We start from the raw sequence: 17,911 nt of genomic DNA on the forward strand, positions 1-17,911 counted from the left end.
CTCAAGTCCACATCTCTAGAATGATTTATCCTACCCCTCCTTAAAGTGACTCCCCGAGAAAGCTTAAGGCTGCCAAAAGAGTTTGCTCTGTGTTCTAGCCAACACCTTAAGATGGCTCTCTGACCATCTTTTCTTAGAGCATTTACTCAAAAGGCTTACAACTGCAAATCTTTCCTTTGTCCCTTTGAGATGTTTATGTATCTCCTACAACTCATGATTGTCTTTTTGAAAGACCTGCTAGCCATTCCTTTAAAACGTAATCATCAGCAAGGATAGAGCCTCTGTCTCCCAGTCTCTTTCGGAGGACAGAACCCTAACTTCCATAATTGCCACTTAATAGACATAGCTGGGCTCATCAGCATTTACGCTGACCAGCCCTTGCAATTTTTCAGTTCTCCAAGTTTACTGAGCTCCTGGTTACTACCTTCTCTAGTCCCTCATTCTCTCTTTAAAATATCTCTGTACACATCAAAGTTGAGTTTAGTACACACCCGGACTTCTTCCCTATTGCAATGGTATATTACTGGTTAAAATCTGCCCTTCCCACTTTAACTAGTGTTTGGCTTTGTTTATCTTTGACATAACCATGTGACAGAATTAAGAAACAATCTAATTGTCCATAATCCTGATGTTAAGAGTAGGGAGAGAGCTAGGCATGAGCAGGATTGGGGAGCTCCTGAAAAAAGGAGGTCTGGAAAATCTCTCACCCCAGAGACCACCCAAAACATTCTTGCTAGATATGAGCAGGGAGGAGGGGAAATACCTATGCAGAAAGGAATGCTCTTTAAGATGCCCAGTAATCACTTGCTCTGCAATTAACCTGTCAGAATGTAGATAGCTCCATGATGCTAAGGACGGAAAGAGGGCAAAGGAGAAATTCTTAAGAGATATGCAGGTGCAGTAAGTACAGATTTGACTGCTGTACAAACTTCCTGGGGTGGTGGTAGTGAGCAAGGCAGCCATGAGGTAGAATTCATATCCAGCACTGTGCCCATGTATGCACACCCACTTATAGTGAGAAAGAGTCCCACAAGTCTGGGTGGGAACTAGGCAGGGACGGAGGCAGCAGAGATTTAGGGCAGCAGTGGGAAAACCAGACAAAGAAAAAAGGTGGGTACTTAGGACAGAGGCAGGAACTTCAAGGAAGAAATCAGACATTACAAAGCCTAATGTAGAACTCTCAGGGCTGCTGACTCATTCTCTTTCAACAGTCTACTCTGTCTCATCTTTAAGAGTATACTGCCCCTTGGACTTGGGAGGGGAACATCACACACCGGGGCCTATCATGGGGAGGGGGGAGGGGGGAAGGATTGCATTGGAAGTTATACCTGATGTAAATGACGAGTTGATGGGTGCTGACGAGTTGATGGGTGCAGCACAGCAACATGGCACAAGTATACATATGTAACAAACCTGCACGTTATGCACATGTACCCTAGAACTCAAAGTATTAAAAAAAAAAAAAAAAAAAAGAGTATACTGCCCCTTTAAATAAACACTGCTACTGCTACTGCTGCTGCTCCCAGCCTAGTCAACCTGTTCCTCTCTAGGAGTGTTCTCTTATCTTCTTAATGACTCTTTTGCTTACATTACTAATTGTCTCTTGGCTGAATTCTTTCCCCCAAGTTAGACAGGAATTGAGAATTCTGCATCTCAGTAACACTGAGACACTGACAGGTAATATTAAACTCACTTAGACTCTTGATCTCAATTTTGCATCTCAAAAAATGCAGTGAGGTTGCCAATAAAATGCTTCTCCCCATTTTACAGATACTGAAAATGATAAATTGCCCAAAGTTTTGAATAATGTGTTTGTAGGAGTTGGAGATGTAGAATCCTGTCTTTGGCAAAATTCCTCTTGAGTATATTTTCCTCAGAAATAATTTGCCTCATCCCTAACTTTTTCTCAAAGCACAATCACTCTTGATAGCTGAATTTTGCTGTTCTAAAGATGATGAAAGCCAAATTATTTAGGTTTCTGTCTTGACAACCAAAGCCCAATTAACTGAATAAAAAGACAAAAATACTTGGTCCTATCTATAGAAGGGTGAATTTCTACCAGTTTGCATTGAAGGCTTGAAAATGAAAATACCTTGTGGCTAACATAATTTGAATAATTGTCGGTCATTTGACTCCATTATTCTGGTGAAAGCAGAAAATTTAAATTGCTGAACAGTACTTCAACATCCTAATGTAGACTTTATTGGACACATTCTGCTCTCTGGGGATATAGGGAGATGTCTCATACCATTCAGAATAGATTCCTTACTGGGATGTTTGAGACACTAGGTACCCTTCATTATTAGTGTATGTTCTTATAATTTGCCTCAGCATGTAAATTAAATCCCATTTAAATATCTTAAATAGAAGAAAGACTGAGTTTTAGGAATGTGAACATGAACGACTGATTCAAGTTTGTTTAAATAATTATTTTCTGCATCCTACTCAGTGGAACTATTTTTGGGTTCATCCTGATGGTAGAGCTGATTGAATACATGAACTGAGTCTACTTCTTATAAAATCTGGGAGTTTGGAAAAGGGAGTATTAGTTTTAGGTAAGACAAAATGAAAGGAAGTAATTCTAAAATAAAATTATACTTTTATATTTTATGATTATTTTAACAAAGTATAATTTTAATTGCATTATTATTTTGAATTTTAAAGTAATATTTAAAAATTTTAAATTATATCACTCTATAGAAGGTCCTTGATTAACGTTGTTTCCTTCAACATCAGTTTGTTTTAACATCGATGAGAAAAAACGTTGTTTCTCTGCTGAGGCCACTGTCTATGTGGAGTTTTCATGTTCTATTCACATCTGTGTGGGTTTTCTCCAGGTACTTTTGTTACTTCCCACCTTCCAAAGATGTGACCATTCAGTTAACTAGCCTGTCTAAATGGTCCAGTCTGAATGAGTATGGGTGTGTGTGAGTGCTCTGCAATGGGATGGAATCCTGTCCAGGGTGGGTTCCTACCTTGCACCCTAAGGTGTTGGGATAGGTTTGGCCACCTAAGACCCTGAACTGGATTAAGTGGGTTGGGAAATCAATGAATAAATGAATACAAATGATTGTAAAATAAAAATTCATAAAGTCTAGAGTAATCACACAAATGCATAACAATAAATGATGTGGTATCAAAGTGCTCATCAATCCCTCCATATTTGTGATTGTTTTTGAACTGTGTGGTGGTAGGAGGTGCTCCTTACAATTTTCACTTTGCAAACATTTATTCCTTGATTTAAGAAACCCACTACTGCTACAACTGCCATCACTACTGGATCAACAAAAATTGAATAAATAATTATCTAACTTGTTTTTATCGATCTTTCTTCAGTGAATGTATAGCTCACATTTATTGCAGTGGTTAATATTAAAAGTGTTTTAGGTCTTCATTTAGAAGTTTGGTGATGTTTTAGTGACCAGAAGTATGCCATAGGAACTTTTGTTTATATCAATTAGCCTATTGTAAAATTGGTTTTGTTATATGCCATTTTGCTTAAAGTTGCAGTTTCCAAGAACCTATTATTGATGTTGTGAGGACTTACTGTAATTCAATTACATAATTACAAAATTATACCTTGACTTTTATCACTGCTAATTTTTTAAATTATAATTTTAATGTTGAGTTAATGGTAAAACCATATAGACTAATTACTTCAAGTTACTTAAAACATGATAATTTGATTGTTCATCCCAGGGACAAAGAACTGTAAAACACCAGCAACTGTTTTCTATAATCACAATATTTAGCATAGTTTTGGTTTTGTTATTCTGAGGCCATTGTATATAAACTGTAGGATAAACCAAATGAATAATTAGGAGAACTGTAATTTTCAATTTGGGAGAAATACTATTGTATTAGTCTGTTTTCATGCTGCTGATAAAGACATACCTGACACTGGGTAATTTATAAAGAAAAAGAGGTTTAATGGACTCACAGTTCCATGTGGCTGAGAAGGCCTGACAGTCATGATGGAAGATGAAAGGCATGTCTTACATGGTGGCAGACAAGAGAGAATGAGACCCAAGTGAATGGGTAAGTCCCTTATAAAAGAATCACATCTCATGAGACTTATTCTCTACCATGAGAACAGTATGGGGAAAACCACCTTCATGATTCAGTTATCTCTCAGTGTGTCTCTCTCACAACATGTGGAAATTATGGGAGTTATAATTCAAGATGAGATTTGGGTGGGGACACAGCCAAAACATATCAGTTATCCAGGTGTAATATCAGCATTTAAGTAAATCCTGTAGTCCTGAATTTGAATTATAAGTATTAGTATGAACTCAGAATACATTTCATCTTAAAAACTGAACTAAACAAAGCAAAAGTCAAACATCCACTTATCTCTAAGTGGATAAATAAGAGGTAATTCATCTAATGAAAAGGCCCCGAAACAATGGCCAACACAGTAACAAAGGTCACTCTGTATTATTCAGTTTTCACACTGCTATAAAGAGCTACCTGAGACTGGGTAATTTATGAAGAAAAAAGATTTAATTGACTCACAGTTCTGCATGCCCAGGGAGGCCTCAGGAAACTTAAATCATAGTGGAAGGTTGGGGAAGCAAGGACCTTCTTCTCATGGTGGCAAGAGAGGGTAGGGGGGAACTGCCAAATACTTTTAAACCATCAGATTTCACAAGAACTCATCCACTATCATGAGAACAGCATGGGGGAAGCTGCCCCCATGATCCAATCACCTCCCACCATGTCCCTCCCTTGCCACATGGGGATTATAATTCAACATGAGATTTGGGTGAGGACACAGAGCCAAAATATATCATTCCACCCCTAGCCTTTCCAAAATCTCATATCCTTTTTACATTTCAAAACCAATCATACCTTCTCAACAGTTCCTCAAAGTCTTACTCATTCCAGCATTAACTCAAAAGTCTAAGTCCGAAGTCTCATCTGAGACAAGGCAAATCCCTTCCACCTATAAGCTTGTAAAATAAAAGACAAGTTAGTTACTTCCAAGACACAATGGGGTACAGGTATTGGGTAAATGTTCCCATTCCAAACTGGAGAAATTGGTCAAAACAAAGTGGCCAGAGGCCCCATGCAAGTCCAAAACCAAGCAAGGCACTCATTAAATCTTAAAGTTCCCAAATAATCTCCTTTGACTCCATGTCTCACATTCAGGGGACACTGATGCAAAAGATGGGTTACCAAGGTGTTGGGCAGTTCTGCCCCTGTGGCTCTGCAGGATATAGCCCCCAAGCCTCCTTTCACAGGCTGACATTGAGTGCCTGTGGCTTTTCCAGATGCATGGTGCAAGCTGTCAATGGATCTACCATTCCAGGGTCTGGACGACAGTGGCTTTCCTCTCATAATTCCACTAGGGAGTGTCCCAGCAGGGACTCTGTGTGGAGGGTCCAACCCCACATTTCCCCTCTGCATTGCCCTAGCAGGCATTCTCCATGAGGGCTTGGGCTCTGCAGTGGACTTCTTTCTGGACATGGAGGCATTTCTGTACATTCTCTGAAATCTAAGCAGAGGCTCTCAAACCTCAAATCTTGTTTACTGTGCACCCACAGCTCCAACACAACATGGAAGTTGCCAAGACTTGGGATTTTCACCCTTTAAAACAATGGCCTGAGCTGTACATTGGATCCTTCTAGCCACAGTTGGAGCTGGAATGGCTGGAATGAGGGTGCCATGTCCCAAGGCTGCACAGAGCAGAGGGGCCCTGAGCCTGGCCCAGAAACAATTTTTCCCTCATAGGCCTCTGGGCCTGTTAGGGAGGAGCTTCTGTGAAGATCCCAGAAACGTCCTGGAAACGTTTTTTCCCCATTATCTTGGCTATTAACATTCCACTTTTCATTACTTATGCAAATTTATGGAGCAGGCTTGAATTTCTTTCCAGAAAATGGGTTTTCCTTTTCTACCGCATGGTACAGCTGCAAATTTTCCAAACATGTATGCTCTGCTTCCCTTTTAAACATAAGTTCCAATTTCGAATCATCTCTTTGTGAATGCATATGACTGTGTGCTTTCAGAAAGAGCCAGGGCACATCTTGAATGCTTTGCTGCTTAGAAATATCTTCTGCCCAGATCATCTTTCTCAAGTTCAAAGTTCCACAGATCTGTAGGGCAGGGCAAAATGCCACCAGTCTCTTCGCTAAAGCATAACAAGAGTGACCTTTTCTCCAGTTTTTAATAAGTTTCTCATCTCCACCTGAGACTACCTCAGCCTGGCCTTATTGTCCATATCACTATCAATATTTTGGTCACAATCATTTATTAAGTCTCTAGGAAGTTCCAAACTTCCCACATCTTTATGTCTTTTTCTGACCCTTCAAACTATTCTAACCTCTGTCCATTACCTAGTTCTAAAGTCACTTCACATTTTTCAGGTTATCTTTATATCAGTATCTTACTCTTGGTACCAATTTCCTGTATTTTGTCTATTTTCACACTGCTATAAAGAACTATCCAAGACTAGGTAATTTATGAAGAAAAAAGGTTTAATTGACTAACAGTTCTGCATGGCTGGGGATGCCCCAGGAAACTTATGGTCATGGAAGAAAGTGAAGGGGAAGCAAGGACCTTCTTCACATGGTGGCAGGAGGCGATGAGGTGGTGGGGGACTGCCAAACACTTTTAAACCATCAGGTCTCTTGAGAACTCACTCACTATCATGAGAACAGCATGGGGGAAATGCCCCCATGATCCAACCACCTCCCATCAGGTCTCTCTCTCAAGACATGGGAATTACAATTTGAGATGAGATTTGGGTGGGAACACAGAGCCAAATCCAATCACACTCCTATTGCATGAGTTCTTTCATCACCCATGAAAGAAATCAGGGGTGTTTGGAGAAATGGCTAGTAGATAAAGTGAGCCTTGAATGTCTTGCTAAACAAAACTGAGAAAATGATCAAAGGACTTAGAAGCCATTATTAAGAGACTTCCACTGGCAAAAGATGAAATAGATTGAACATCACTAAGACTAATACCATGAGTTTTTTATTATACTAAAAAATCACTGGCCACATTTGGAAGATACTAGAGAGATCATATATTATTTTCAAAAATGGTAAATAAAGGGAAATAATTGAGCATTTCTCTTGCCTTTTATTTATAAATTGATACACCAGGACAACCAAATAGTTGATGAGAGAAAATTTCTCTATATAGAAGTTTCCAGCTAACAACTGAAGAAGGAACAATAGATTCAGAGCATCACCATTTTGGAAACCTTAATGAGGTAATGAATGTAATCAAGGATTATCAGCAGAGGTTAACATGCAAAATGAGAAACAACCAGATATTTTATGCCTTATCGTTGTGCTCAACATAACCTGTAAAATATTCTTGTCAAAGTTCAACCCTGAATATGATTACTCCTCTAGATCTAACTGCTAATTGGTGGCAAACACATGATATGGGACTGTCTTATGCAATGTGGGTATAATCATCAAGATTCAGACTCTGGGAAACTGTAGAAGAAGTAACCCAGTTTCTTCAACAAACTAATTTCAATGAATAAGAGAGAGTAAGTTATAGATTAAAAGAAAATTAAGAAACAAATAAAATGATTTGAAATGTGTACTTTATTTGGATTCTGATTCCTACAAACTATAAACTACTTACCTGCATATTGCTTTACTGGGAAAAAACTTAGCAGATGACACTTCCTTACATTTGTAGAGTAGAGTGTATTTTATGTCTTTTGGTAGTATAGATGACTGGCCCTATATCATCTAATAGATAGTCCTTTTCATCATGGAGATGAACTATTGTGAGTTCAGATTTTTGTATATGTCTCTAATCCTGCTAAGGAGTCTAATCATACCCTTGTAGTCCTATACTTCAGCCACACAGGCTGCAACTTTAGTGACATTACACGTGTGGAAACCCTCTCTAGAGGCTCACCAGACCAATATTTCTCCTGAACTTTCAATACATTATGATAGATGGCACACTTAGAGTAATTGTAGTTTAATAAAGTCTCTTCAATAAATGGTTCTGGAAAAACAATATCTATATGCAAAAGAATAGAAGAAGATCCCCTACTTCTAACCATATACAAGAATCAAATGAAAATTAAAGAATTGAATCTAAGACCCTGGGCTATGAAGCTACTACAAGAAAACTTTCGGAAAAATCTTCAGGATATTGACCTGGGCAAAGATTTTTTGAGTAATACTTCACAAGTACAGGCAAGCAAAGCAAAAATGAACAAATGGGATCACGTCAAGTTAAAAAGCTTCCACACAGCAAAGGAAACAATCAAAGTGAAGAGACAACCCACAGAATGGGAGAAAATATTTGCAAACTACCCATCTACATGGGATTAATAATCAGAATATATGAGGAGCTCAAACAACTCTATAGAAAAAAAATCTAATAATCGGATCAAAAAATGGGCAAAAGATTTGAGTAGACATTCCTCAAAAGAAGACATGCAAATGGCAAAGAAACATATTGCAAGGTACTCAACCTCATTGATCATCAGAGAAATACAGATCAAAAACTACAATGAGATATCATCTAACCCCAGTTAAAATGGCTTTTTTTATTTTTCCCCAAAAGAGAGGCAATAACTAATGTTGGTGAGAATGAGAAGAAAAAAGAATCTTGATGCACTGAAGGCTATCCTCAATGAGGCCAGTGTGGATTATGGCAATCTACATGGTGTTTCTTGCCTTGACAAGTGTGGGATACACTACCTCTTGCTCGTTTCCCTAAACCCTGACCATTTATTTCTTGATAGTCTCTTTATTTTTTAAAATAATTTTTATTTTTAATTTTTGTAGGTACACAGTAGGTGCATATATTGATGGGGTGCCTGAGATATGAGATGTTTTATATAGGCATGCAATGTGTAATAATCGCATAATGGAAAATGAGACATCCCCCTCAAGCATTTATCTTTGTGTTACAAACAATCCAATTATACTCTTAGTTATTTTAAAATGTACAATTAAACTATTATTGGCTGTAGTCAGCCTGTTGTGCTATCAAATAGTAGGCCTTGTTCATTCATTCTATTTTTTGTACCCATTAACCATCCCCACCTCCTTCACCCCAGCACCCACCTTCCTCCCACCACCCTTCCCAGCCCCTGGTAACCATCCTTCTACTCTATGTCTGTGAGTTCAATTGTTCTGATTTTTAGATCCCACAAATAAGTGAGCACATGTGATGTTTGTCTGTTTCTGGCTTCTTTCACTTAACACAATGATTTCCAGTTCCATCTTTGTTGTTGCAAATGATGGAATCTTATTCTTTTTCATGGCTGAATAGTAACTCTATTGTGTGTAAGTACCACATTTTCTTTATTCATTCATCTGTTTGTGGACTCAGGTTGCTTCCAAATCTTGACTGTTGTGAACATTGCTACAACAAACATGAGAGTGCAAATATTTCTTGGATACATGGATTTCTTTTCTTTTCTTTTGGGTATATACCCAGGAGTGGAATTGCTGGATTGTATAGTAGCTTTATTTTTAGTTTTTTGAGGAACCTCCAAACTGTTCTCCATAGTGGTTGCACTAGTTTATATTCCCTAGGAAAAGGGTAAATCCATCTATAACCACTATTAGATGATTATTTTCAATATGGAGAAGTGGAATAAGTTAGAGAGTCCCTGGGAAGAAAGAAAAATTACCTCTTATTAATTAAGAATATTGTATTTGATACTTTTCTTTGCCCTCCAAGACTCTTTAGTCTTCTTCTGCGTCATTCTGGAGATGTTAAACCAACTGACTTGTGGAGTGGCTAGTCTGACAATGAGTATACATTTTGCAAATTAAAGCTTCCCCATATTTTAAAATACATGATTTTAAAAAAGTTTGATTGAATTCTATGTCCATTCACATTATCACAATAATTTTCACTACATTTGTCAGTGGATGAAAAGAAGAACTATTAGATTTTAAAAATTCAATTGTAACTTCTTAATGTTGAATTGTAGGTTGAAGGAGTTTTATTTTTGTCTCTGTCTTACAAAACAATGTTTCTCATCTATAGACAGACAGTATTCAGAATGGGAAGAGAATATTCTAAATAATGGACTGTGTATAGCCATTTCAAACCCCAAACTTGTGTTCGCACAATCAAGCTCAAAGTTATTGAAGTTTTTGAAGTATTTGCTTGAATGTTTTATACATATTTAATATTAAACATCTTCCATAATAGTCTTTTTTCTTAGAATTGTATAATGTAAAGACATAGAATAAATTTGCATCAAACCATCTAAATATTCCCCTAAATCACCACCAGTTAACACCAGCATAATATTGAATTTTGTCATTTGCTATATATGTATTGAAATAAAAACCTTTGCAAAGTACCACAACAGATTGCATTAAGAGCACAAGATTGACTTAAGGGAAAAATTTCTCCCAGGTTTCAGTGGAGCTGCCTTTCACTCAGGTTTCTCATTGTCAGAAAAAGGGTTCCAAATTAAGGAAGCAGGGTAGGTCCAAAAGAAACCCTGTGGTGTTGGATTAGAAGTTGAGGTATCAGTATGCTCTGATGGCTTTTCAAACAGTTGGACATAAAGATAAATGTTCAAGCAGATAGATACAGGAATATATTTGAGTATGTGTGTATATGCATTTATATATATTCTAGTCTATGGACTGAGCAGGACTTAAAGCAATAAAACCCGAGTATCAATGAGCAGTTAGCACCCAGCTCTTGGTTCTAAATACCACTCTCTAATGAAAGGAACCAAAACTCCTTGGACAAATGGTTGATTTTAGGACTTGAATAAGGAAAGAACAAGATTTATCTGGAATGTATTCTGGTGCCAAAAAATAAAAAAGTGCTAAAACATGGTGGAGACATGTTAAAGCAGCGATCCCCAACCTTCTTGGCACCAGGGACCAGTTCTGTGGAAGACAATTTTTCCATGAACAAGGTATGTGTTTAGGGGATGGTTTTGGGATGATTTAAGTGCATTACATTCATGTGCACTTTATTTCTATTATTATTACACTGTAATATATAATGAAATAATTATACAACTCATTGTAATGTAGAATCAGTGGGAGCCCTGAGCTTTTTTCCCTGCAACTAGATGGTCCCATCTGCGGGTGATGGAAGACAGTAATAGATCATCAGGCATTGGAGTCTCTTAAGGAGCCCACAACCTAGATCCCTTGTGTATGCAGTTTAAAACAGGATTTGTGCTCCTATGAGAATCTAATGCCATCGCTGATCTGACAGAGGTGGAGCTTAGGCAGGAATGAGAGCAATGGGGAGCAGTTGCAAATACAGATGAAGCTTGACCTGCTTGCTAGCCGCTAGCCTCCTGCTGTGCAGCCCAGCTCCTAAGAGACCATGGGTGGCTACCAGTTCATGGCATGGAGTTCGGGACCCCTGTGTTAAAGGATATAGGAGCCAACTTGAAGTCAATCTCAATGGCCAAATCAGTAACAAAATAAATAGTGATAATAATGGATTATAATCCATTGAATAAAATGTAAATCTGAGTCAAGAGTGATAGAAATAATTTTTAAAAGTCAAGGGAGAGAAAAGAAAACTTTTCTTTATACTAACATCCCAAATAATAAATATAAAAGAATAGTGGGAAGAGGAAATTTTCACTTGGCAAACACCACATTAATAATTGCTTCAGCAAGAGTCATCAATGGATGCTAAAATTAGTGGCCGAAAGTGTGACAGAAAACAGAATATCGAGACCATGTAGTACCAATTTTTCTCCCTATAACTTATGTATTAATTACAAAGGTAAACATAGTAATTTTATGATGGAGAAACCAGAGAGACTCCACCTGGAATAGGTTGAATAGTGTTCCTCTTCTTAAATTCATACATTAAATTTTTAACTCTCAGAATCTCACAATGTGACCTTATTTGAAAATAGGGTCATTGCAGATGTAATTAGTTAAGATGAAGTCATACTGGAGTAGGATGGGCCCCTAATCTAATCTGATTGGTGTCCTTATAACAGGGAAATTTAGACATGGATGCATGCATGTACAGGGAGAATGCATGCAAAAATGAAGGCAAGATTGGAGTGATGCTTCCATAGGCCAAGGAACACTAAAGATAGCCAGCAAACCCCATTGGAACCTAGGGGAGAGGCATGGGACAGGTTCTTTTTGATAGCCCTTAGAAGGAGCCAACCCTGCTGACACCTCGATCTCGGATGTGTAGCTTCCAGAGCTCTGAGATAATACATTTCTGTTGTTTAAGCGACTCACTCTGGTGTACTTTGTTATATCAGCCCTTGAAAACTAATACAAAACCTTAAATGAGTAATCAAAGTCACCATCACCAATAATGGAACATTATCTGCTGACAATGAATGCACCAAGAAAGATATAACATCACATTTGTGAGATTTTGCCCGAAATGAATAACCTGAACGTAATAATAATGAAATGGCAGGCAAGTTCATATTGAGGGATATTCTATAAAATAACAGGCCAGCATCATTCGTAAGTGTGAAAGTCATGAAAGACAAAGAAAAACTGAGGACTTGTTTCATATTGGAGGAGGGACAGGAGACATGACACATAGTGTAAAAGTGGATCTAGATTAGATCCTGGAACAGAAGAGGGCATTAGTGGGACAAATGAAAAACTTTGAGTGAAGTCTTTGTGTTAGATTAGCTATTATTATTGCATTAATATTAATTTTCTCATTTGATAATTATGCTATGGTTAGATAAGATGCTAATATTTGAGGAATCTTTATGAAGGGTATACAGGAATTCTTTATACCATTTTACAACTTACATGTGAGTCTGAAATTTTTTCAAAGTGAAAAGTTAAGAACATTAAAACAAAAACAGAGTCATGCTATAGATGCAAGACAGCGGAAAACTTGTATTTTGGCTTGTAACATTCCTTATCAAAATGTCAATGAAGTCTTTTCAATTCTGTGAAGGTGTAGATTAGAAGCAATTCTGAACAGTTATATAGCTACTCCCACAGCCTTAGGCAATATTGTATACAAGCTGTCATAGCCCAGTAATTTGACAGAAGATTCAAATATTAATTTCCCTTTCATATCATTTGAAAATTATTTCTCCAAGTCCTTCTCTTTAATTTTCAAATTATTTTAAACTCCTGAAAGATATGAATGAAAACTTCTGATTATCCAAAATTGTACTTAAACATGGTAAAATTAAAGCTACTTTTTAGCATCTGAAAAAGGACTTTACTACACTGTGTTAATAGGGTCATAAAAATGCTTATTGACCTTTCGGATAATGAGGCTACAATGGTCATAGACAGAACAGATGGTTTTCTGATGAAACCAAATGATTTCTCAACATAGGATGTCATCTTCAGCTGTTTCCCTAACAAAGAAAGCTTATATCTCTTTTCAGAGATCAATAACACATTTGGATACATACAATAAAGTAAGAATTGTTATCCTCTTAAAAATTGCAACTTATAGGCTTCTATGTGTGCTAGATTTCTCAGTTCTTAGTTTTTTTTTTGTTTGTTTGTTTCTTTTTTTTGGTGAGGTTGGGGTTTGGGAAATGTCTCAAACTATAAATGAACCATATTTAACATAGAGGCAATTAAATAATTTCTCAGACTGCAATTGGGTATTTAGTTTTGCTACAACAGTGGCTGGCAAACAGCACCTGCCATCTGGTACAATTAATTTACAGTTAAGCTTCCAAGTTGCTGATTGCAATTTAGAGCAGGAGAGAGACTGTACACACATTCAGATGGGTACAATATTAGAGGAAATGTAACTTGTGATGTTTCTGTAAGAGAGTAAAGAGTTACCATGTGTGTGTATCCATTCAGGTTGGCATTTCCTTGACTTTCCAAGGCAGTATGATGCGCATATATATATATATATTTGTTATATGAATGTGTCTATAGCTTCTTGTAGTGGACATACATTAAGGTGGCCCCTAGTGAGTCATATCTTTCTATAATCCTTTCTGCTGGAGTGTGGGCAGGACCTCTGACTTTTTTTTTTTTTTTTTTCTGACTTTCTTTTAACCAATAGAATACAGCAAAGGTGATGGGATGTCACTCCCTGTATTAGGTTACATTATATAAGACTTCCTCTTAGCAGATTGACTAGAGACACCACTTGCTGGCTCTGGAGAAGTGAGCTTTCGTGTTCTGGGGGCCATTAGAGAGACCCACATGGCAAGGAACTGCTGGTGGCCACCAGGAGCTGAGAGGGTCCCTGGACACCAGCCAGCAATAACACAGGGACCTCAGTTCTGTCTGTCAGCAAACTGGAAGTGGATCTTTCCCAGTAGAGCCCAGATGAGAACACAGCCTCAGCTAATACCTTGATTGCTGTTAGTGAGACTGGGAAGTACAGAATCCAGTTAAGTGTACCAAGACTCCCAACCCAAGGAAACCGTGATGTAATAAATGTGTGTTGTTTTAAGCTATTAAGGTTTTGGTAATTTGTTACACATCAAGTGAAAACCAAGCCCCTTTCTCCCTAGATTCTTGTATTATCATGAAATACTTGACTGACTTAAATAAATAGCCACTTGTTTGTCATTCACGAGAGGCACAGAGTCATTCCTGGTTGGTTATTTTTGGGTTTGCTTACAGATAGGAATGGTAGCTGTTACATTGTAAATTTAAACTTACATTGGACAAACAATGGCACATTCCCTAACACTAAACATCATATATCACTGGTGTGAAAAAATGTCTGTGGCAAAAAATAGTGTTACTCCCCAGGTAATCCATGTGTTTTCCACGTGGGCTCTCCCAACAGCCCCCCAGGGGCCATGTGACTATATACAAGAGCAGAAACAATATTTCACTTCCAGACTGAGGCAGTGAAAAGCTTATACATGACAGCAATTCTTCCTTCTCCTACAAGGACAACTGCTGTGGCCACATGTTCAGACAACACAGCTAAGGGTGATAAAGCTTTCCCCAGCCTGTGTTCCTGGAGAGCCTTTTGGAGGAGGCAGCCCCTTGCTGTCTTCTATGGTTCATCTAGCATTCTAGAGAAGTAAAGATTCAATATCCTCAATCACTAGGATTTGAGGGATTTGTTTCTGCAACACAATGTAGCTATTCTGGGTTTTTTTTTCCAGTGTGTTGTTTTTTTTTATAGGCCCTATAGGGTTTATGCTTTAAGAAGGTTCTATTTTGGTGTATTTTGAGGTTTTGTTTCAAGATTTAGAACTCCTTTTAGCAGTTCTTAAAGTGCCGGTTTGGTAGTGGCAAATTCAGCATGTTTGTGTGAAAAAGACTATTTTTCATTCATTTATGAAGCTTAGTTTTGCTGGATAGAAATTCTTGATTGGCAATTATTTTGTTTGAGGAGGCTAAAGATAGGATCCCTTATAGCTTGTAGGATTTCTGCTGAGAAATCTGCCGTTAATCTGCTAGGTTTTCCTTTATAGGTTACCTGATGCTTTTGCCTCACAGCTCTTAAAATTCTTTCCTTCATCTTAACTTTAGATAACCTGATGATTATGTGCCTGTGTGATGATCTTTTTCTGTGATGAATGTCCCAGGTGTTCTTTGAGCTTTTTGTGTTTGGATGTCTAGATCTCTAGCAAGGCCGAGGAAGCTTTCCTCGAGTATTTCCTCAAGCAAGTTTTCTAAACATTTAGACTGCTCTACTTCCTCAGGACGAGCAATTATTCTTAGGTTTGGCTGCTTAACCCCAAATTTCTTGGAGGCTTTTTTCTTTTTTTTCTTTTTTTTGAGATGGAGTCTTGCTCTGTTGCCCAGGCTGGAGTGCAGTGGCGCGATCTCGGCTCACTACAACCTCTGCCTCCCGGGTTCAAGTAATTCTTCTGCCTCAGCCTCTCGAATAGCTGGGACTACAGGCATGCACCACCACGCCCAGCTAATTTTTTTGGATTTTTAGTTGAGAGGGGGATTTCACCATGTTCACCAGGCCAGTCTCAAACTCCTGACCTCAAGTGATCCACCTGCCTCGGCCTCCCAAAGTGCTGGGATCACAGGCATGAGCTACCACACCCAGCCCTGCTTTGTTCATTTTTCTGTTTTTTTTTTTTTTTTTGTCTTGCTCTGATTGGGTTAATTCAAAAGCCTTGTCTTCAAGCTCTGAAGTTCTTTCTTCTACTTGTTCTAGTCTATTGCTGACATTTTGCAGTGCATTTTTTGTTTTTCTAAGTGTGTCTTTTATTTCCGGAAGTTATGGTTGTTTTTTCTGTATAATATCTATTTCTCTGGAGCATTTTTCATCTATATCCTGTATTAAACAATTTTTTTTCAAAGTTAGTTTTCACCTTTCTATGGTTTCTCCTTTTCACCTTTGTATGGTTTCTCCTTAAGCAGTTCAATAATCAACCTTCTGAATTCTTTATCTGGCAATTAAGAGATTACTTCTTGGTTTGGAGCCACTGAGAGCCATTCTTCTTGGTTTGGATCCATTGCTGGGGAGCTAGTGTGATATTTTGGGGGAATCATAGAAACTTGTTTTGTCGTATTACCAAAATTACTTTTCTGATTCCTTCTCATTCGGGTAGACTATTTCAGTAGAAAATCTGCTGTTCAGATTTTATTATCCCATGGGGTGATCCCTTGATGTGATGTGCTCCCCCTTCCCCTAGGAATGGGGCTTTGTGAGAGCTGGACTGCAGTGATTGTTATTGCTATTCTAGGTCTAGACACCCAGCCGGGGTACCAGGCTCTAGGCTGGCGCTGGGGAATGTCTGCAAAGAGTCCTGTGATGTGATCTGTCTTCAGGTCTCCCAGGTATGGATATCAGCACCTGCCCTGGTGGAGGTGGCAGGGGAGTGAAGTAGACTGAGAGTCCTGTCCTTGGTTGTAGATATGTTTAGTGTGCTGGCTTTCTTGAATGCTGGTTATGCTAGCAGTGAAGCTGTCATGTGGACAGATTCAGGACCTCTGGTTAGCCAGGATGTTGCAGGCAGTGGAATTAGCTGTTGTTTTCTCCTTCCCTGGAGTAGGATTATTCTGTTATGAGTTGCTGTAATGTCCTGAGTTTGTTGGCCTCCAGCCAGGAGGTGGCATTTTTAAGACAATGCCAGGTATGATGGTAGAAGGGGATATAAGCTTGCCCTAAGTTGGCCAGGATAAGTATTCAGGTTTCTCAGCTGATGGGTGGGGCCATAAAACTCCCAACAGTTTATGTCTTTTGTGATTGGCTACCAGGGCAGGTAAAGAAATACCTGGTATCAGGGAGGGGCAGGTTAGGCAGGTCTGAGCTCAGACTCTCCTTGGGCAGGGCTTGCCGCAGCCACTGCGGAGGATGGGCGGGGGAATGGTTTTTGGGCCAATGGGGTTATGTTCCAGAAGGGATTATGACTGCCTCTGTCACCAGGGAATTGGGGGAAACCTGCTAGCAATAGGCCTCACCCAGCTCCCATGCGGGTGGTGAGGCTGGTCTTGCTCCCACCGTGTCCCACTAACAGTGCTTAGTTCTCTCCAAGCAGCCTTGCTGGTATTTTAAGACATTCTCTCCTTCAATACTAGTTAGCATTTCAATTCTAGAAAGAGGATTTCTACTTTTTCTGCAACTAAACTCTGATTAATGAAACAAACCATAAAGTGTCACAAGTCATAGCACATTCTTTGATTCCATTGGCACAGTTAATGTTCCAAGTTAGCAAAGCATCAAATGTTGAGGTGGTATGACCTTGTAACCCTCTTAGCCTAACTGATCTTGATTTAAAGAAATCTCTAATTGGCGCCTCTTACGGAGGAAAGAAATCAGGTACTCTTATTGCATTCTTCCATTGCTGTGACCCTTCATGCAATGCTAATTAGTGCAGAAAATAATTCCTGACTTTATTAATTATCTGATGACTATCATAGCACCTGGGTGTTTTTTTTTTTTTTTCCCTTTGCAGGGTTCTAAGTGTGTTTTCTTTGATATATGGTCTAATGCTAGCCCTAATTTAGGATTACCCTAATAAAAGACACAGTTTACTTAGGCTTCTTTTCTCTCCAACCTAGAATTCTGACTTCACTTA

The sequence above is a fragment of the Macaca fascicularis genome, chromosome 12 (genome assembly GCF_037993035.2).
Source record: "Macaca fascicularis isolate 582-1 chromosome 12, T2T-MFA8v1.1".
In the NCBI taxonomy this organism is placed as follows: domain Eukaryota; kingdom Metazoa; phylum Chordata; class Mammalia; order Primates; family Cercopithecidae; genus Macaca; species Macaca fascicularis.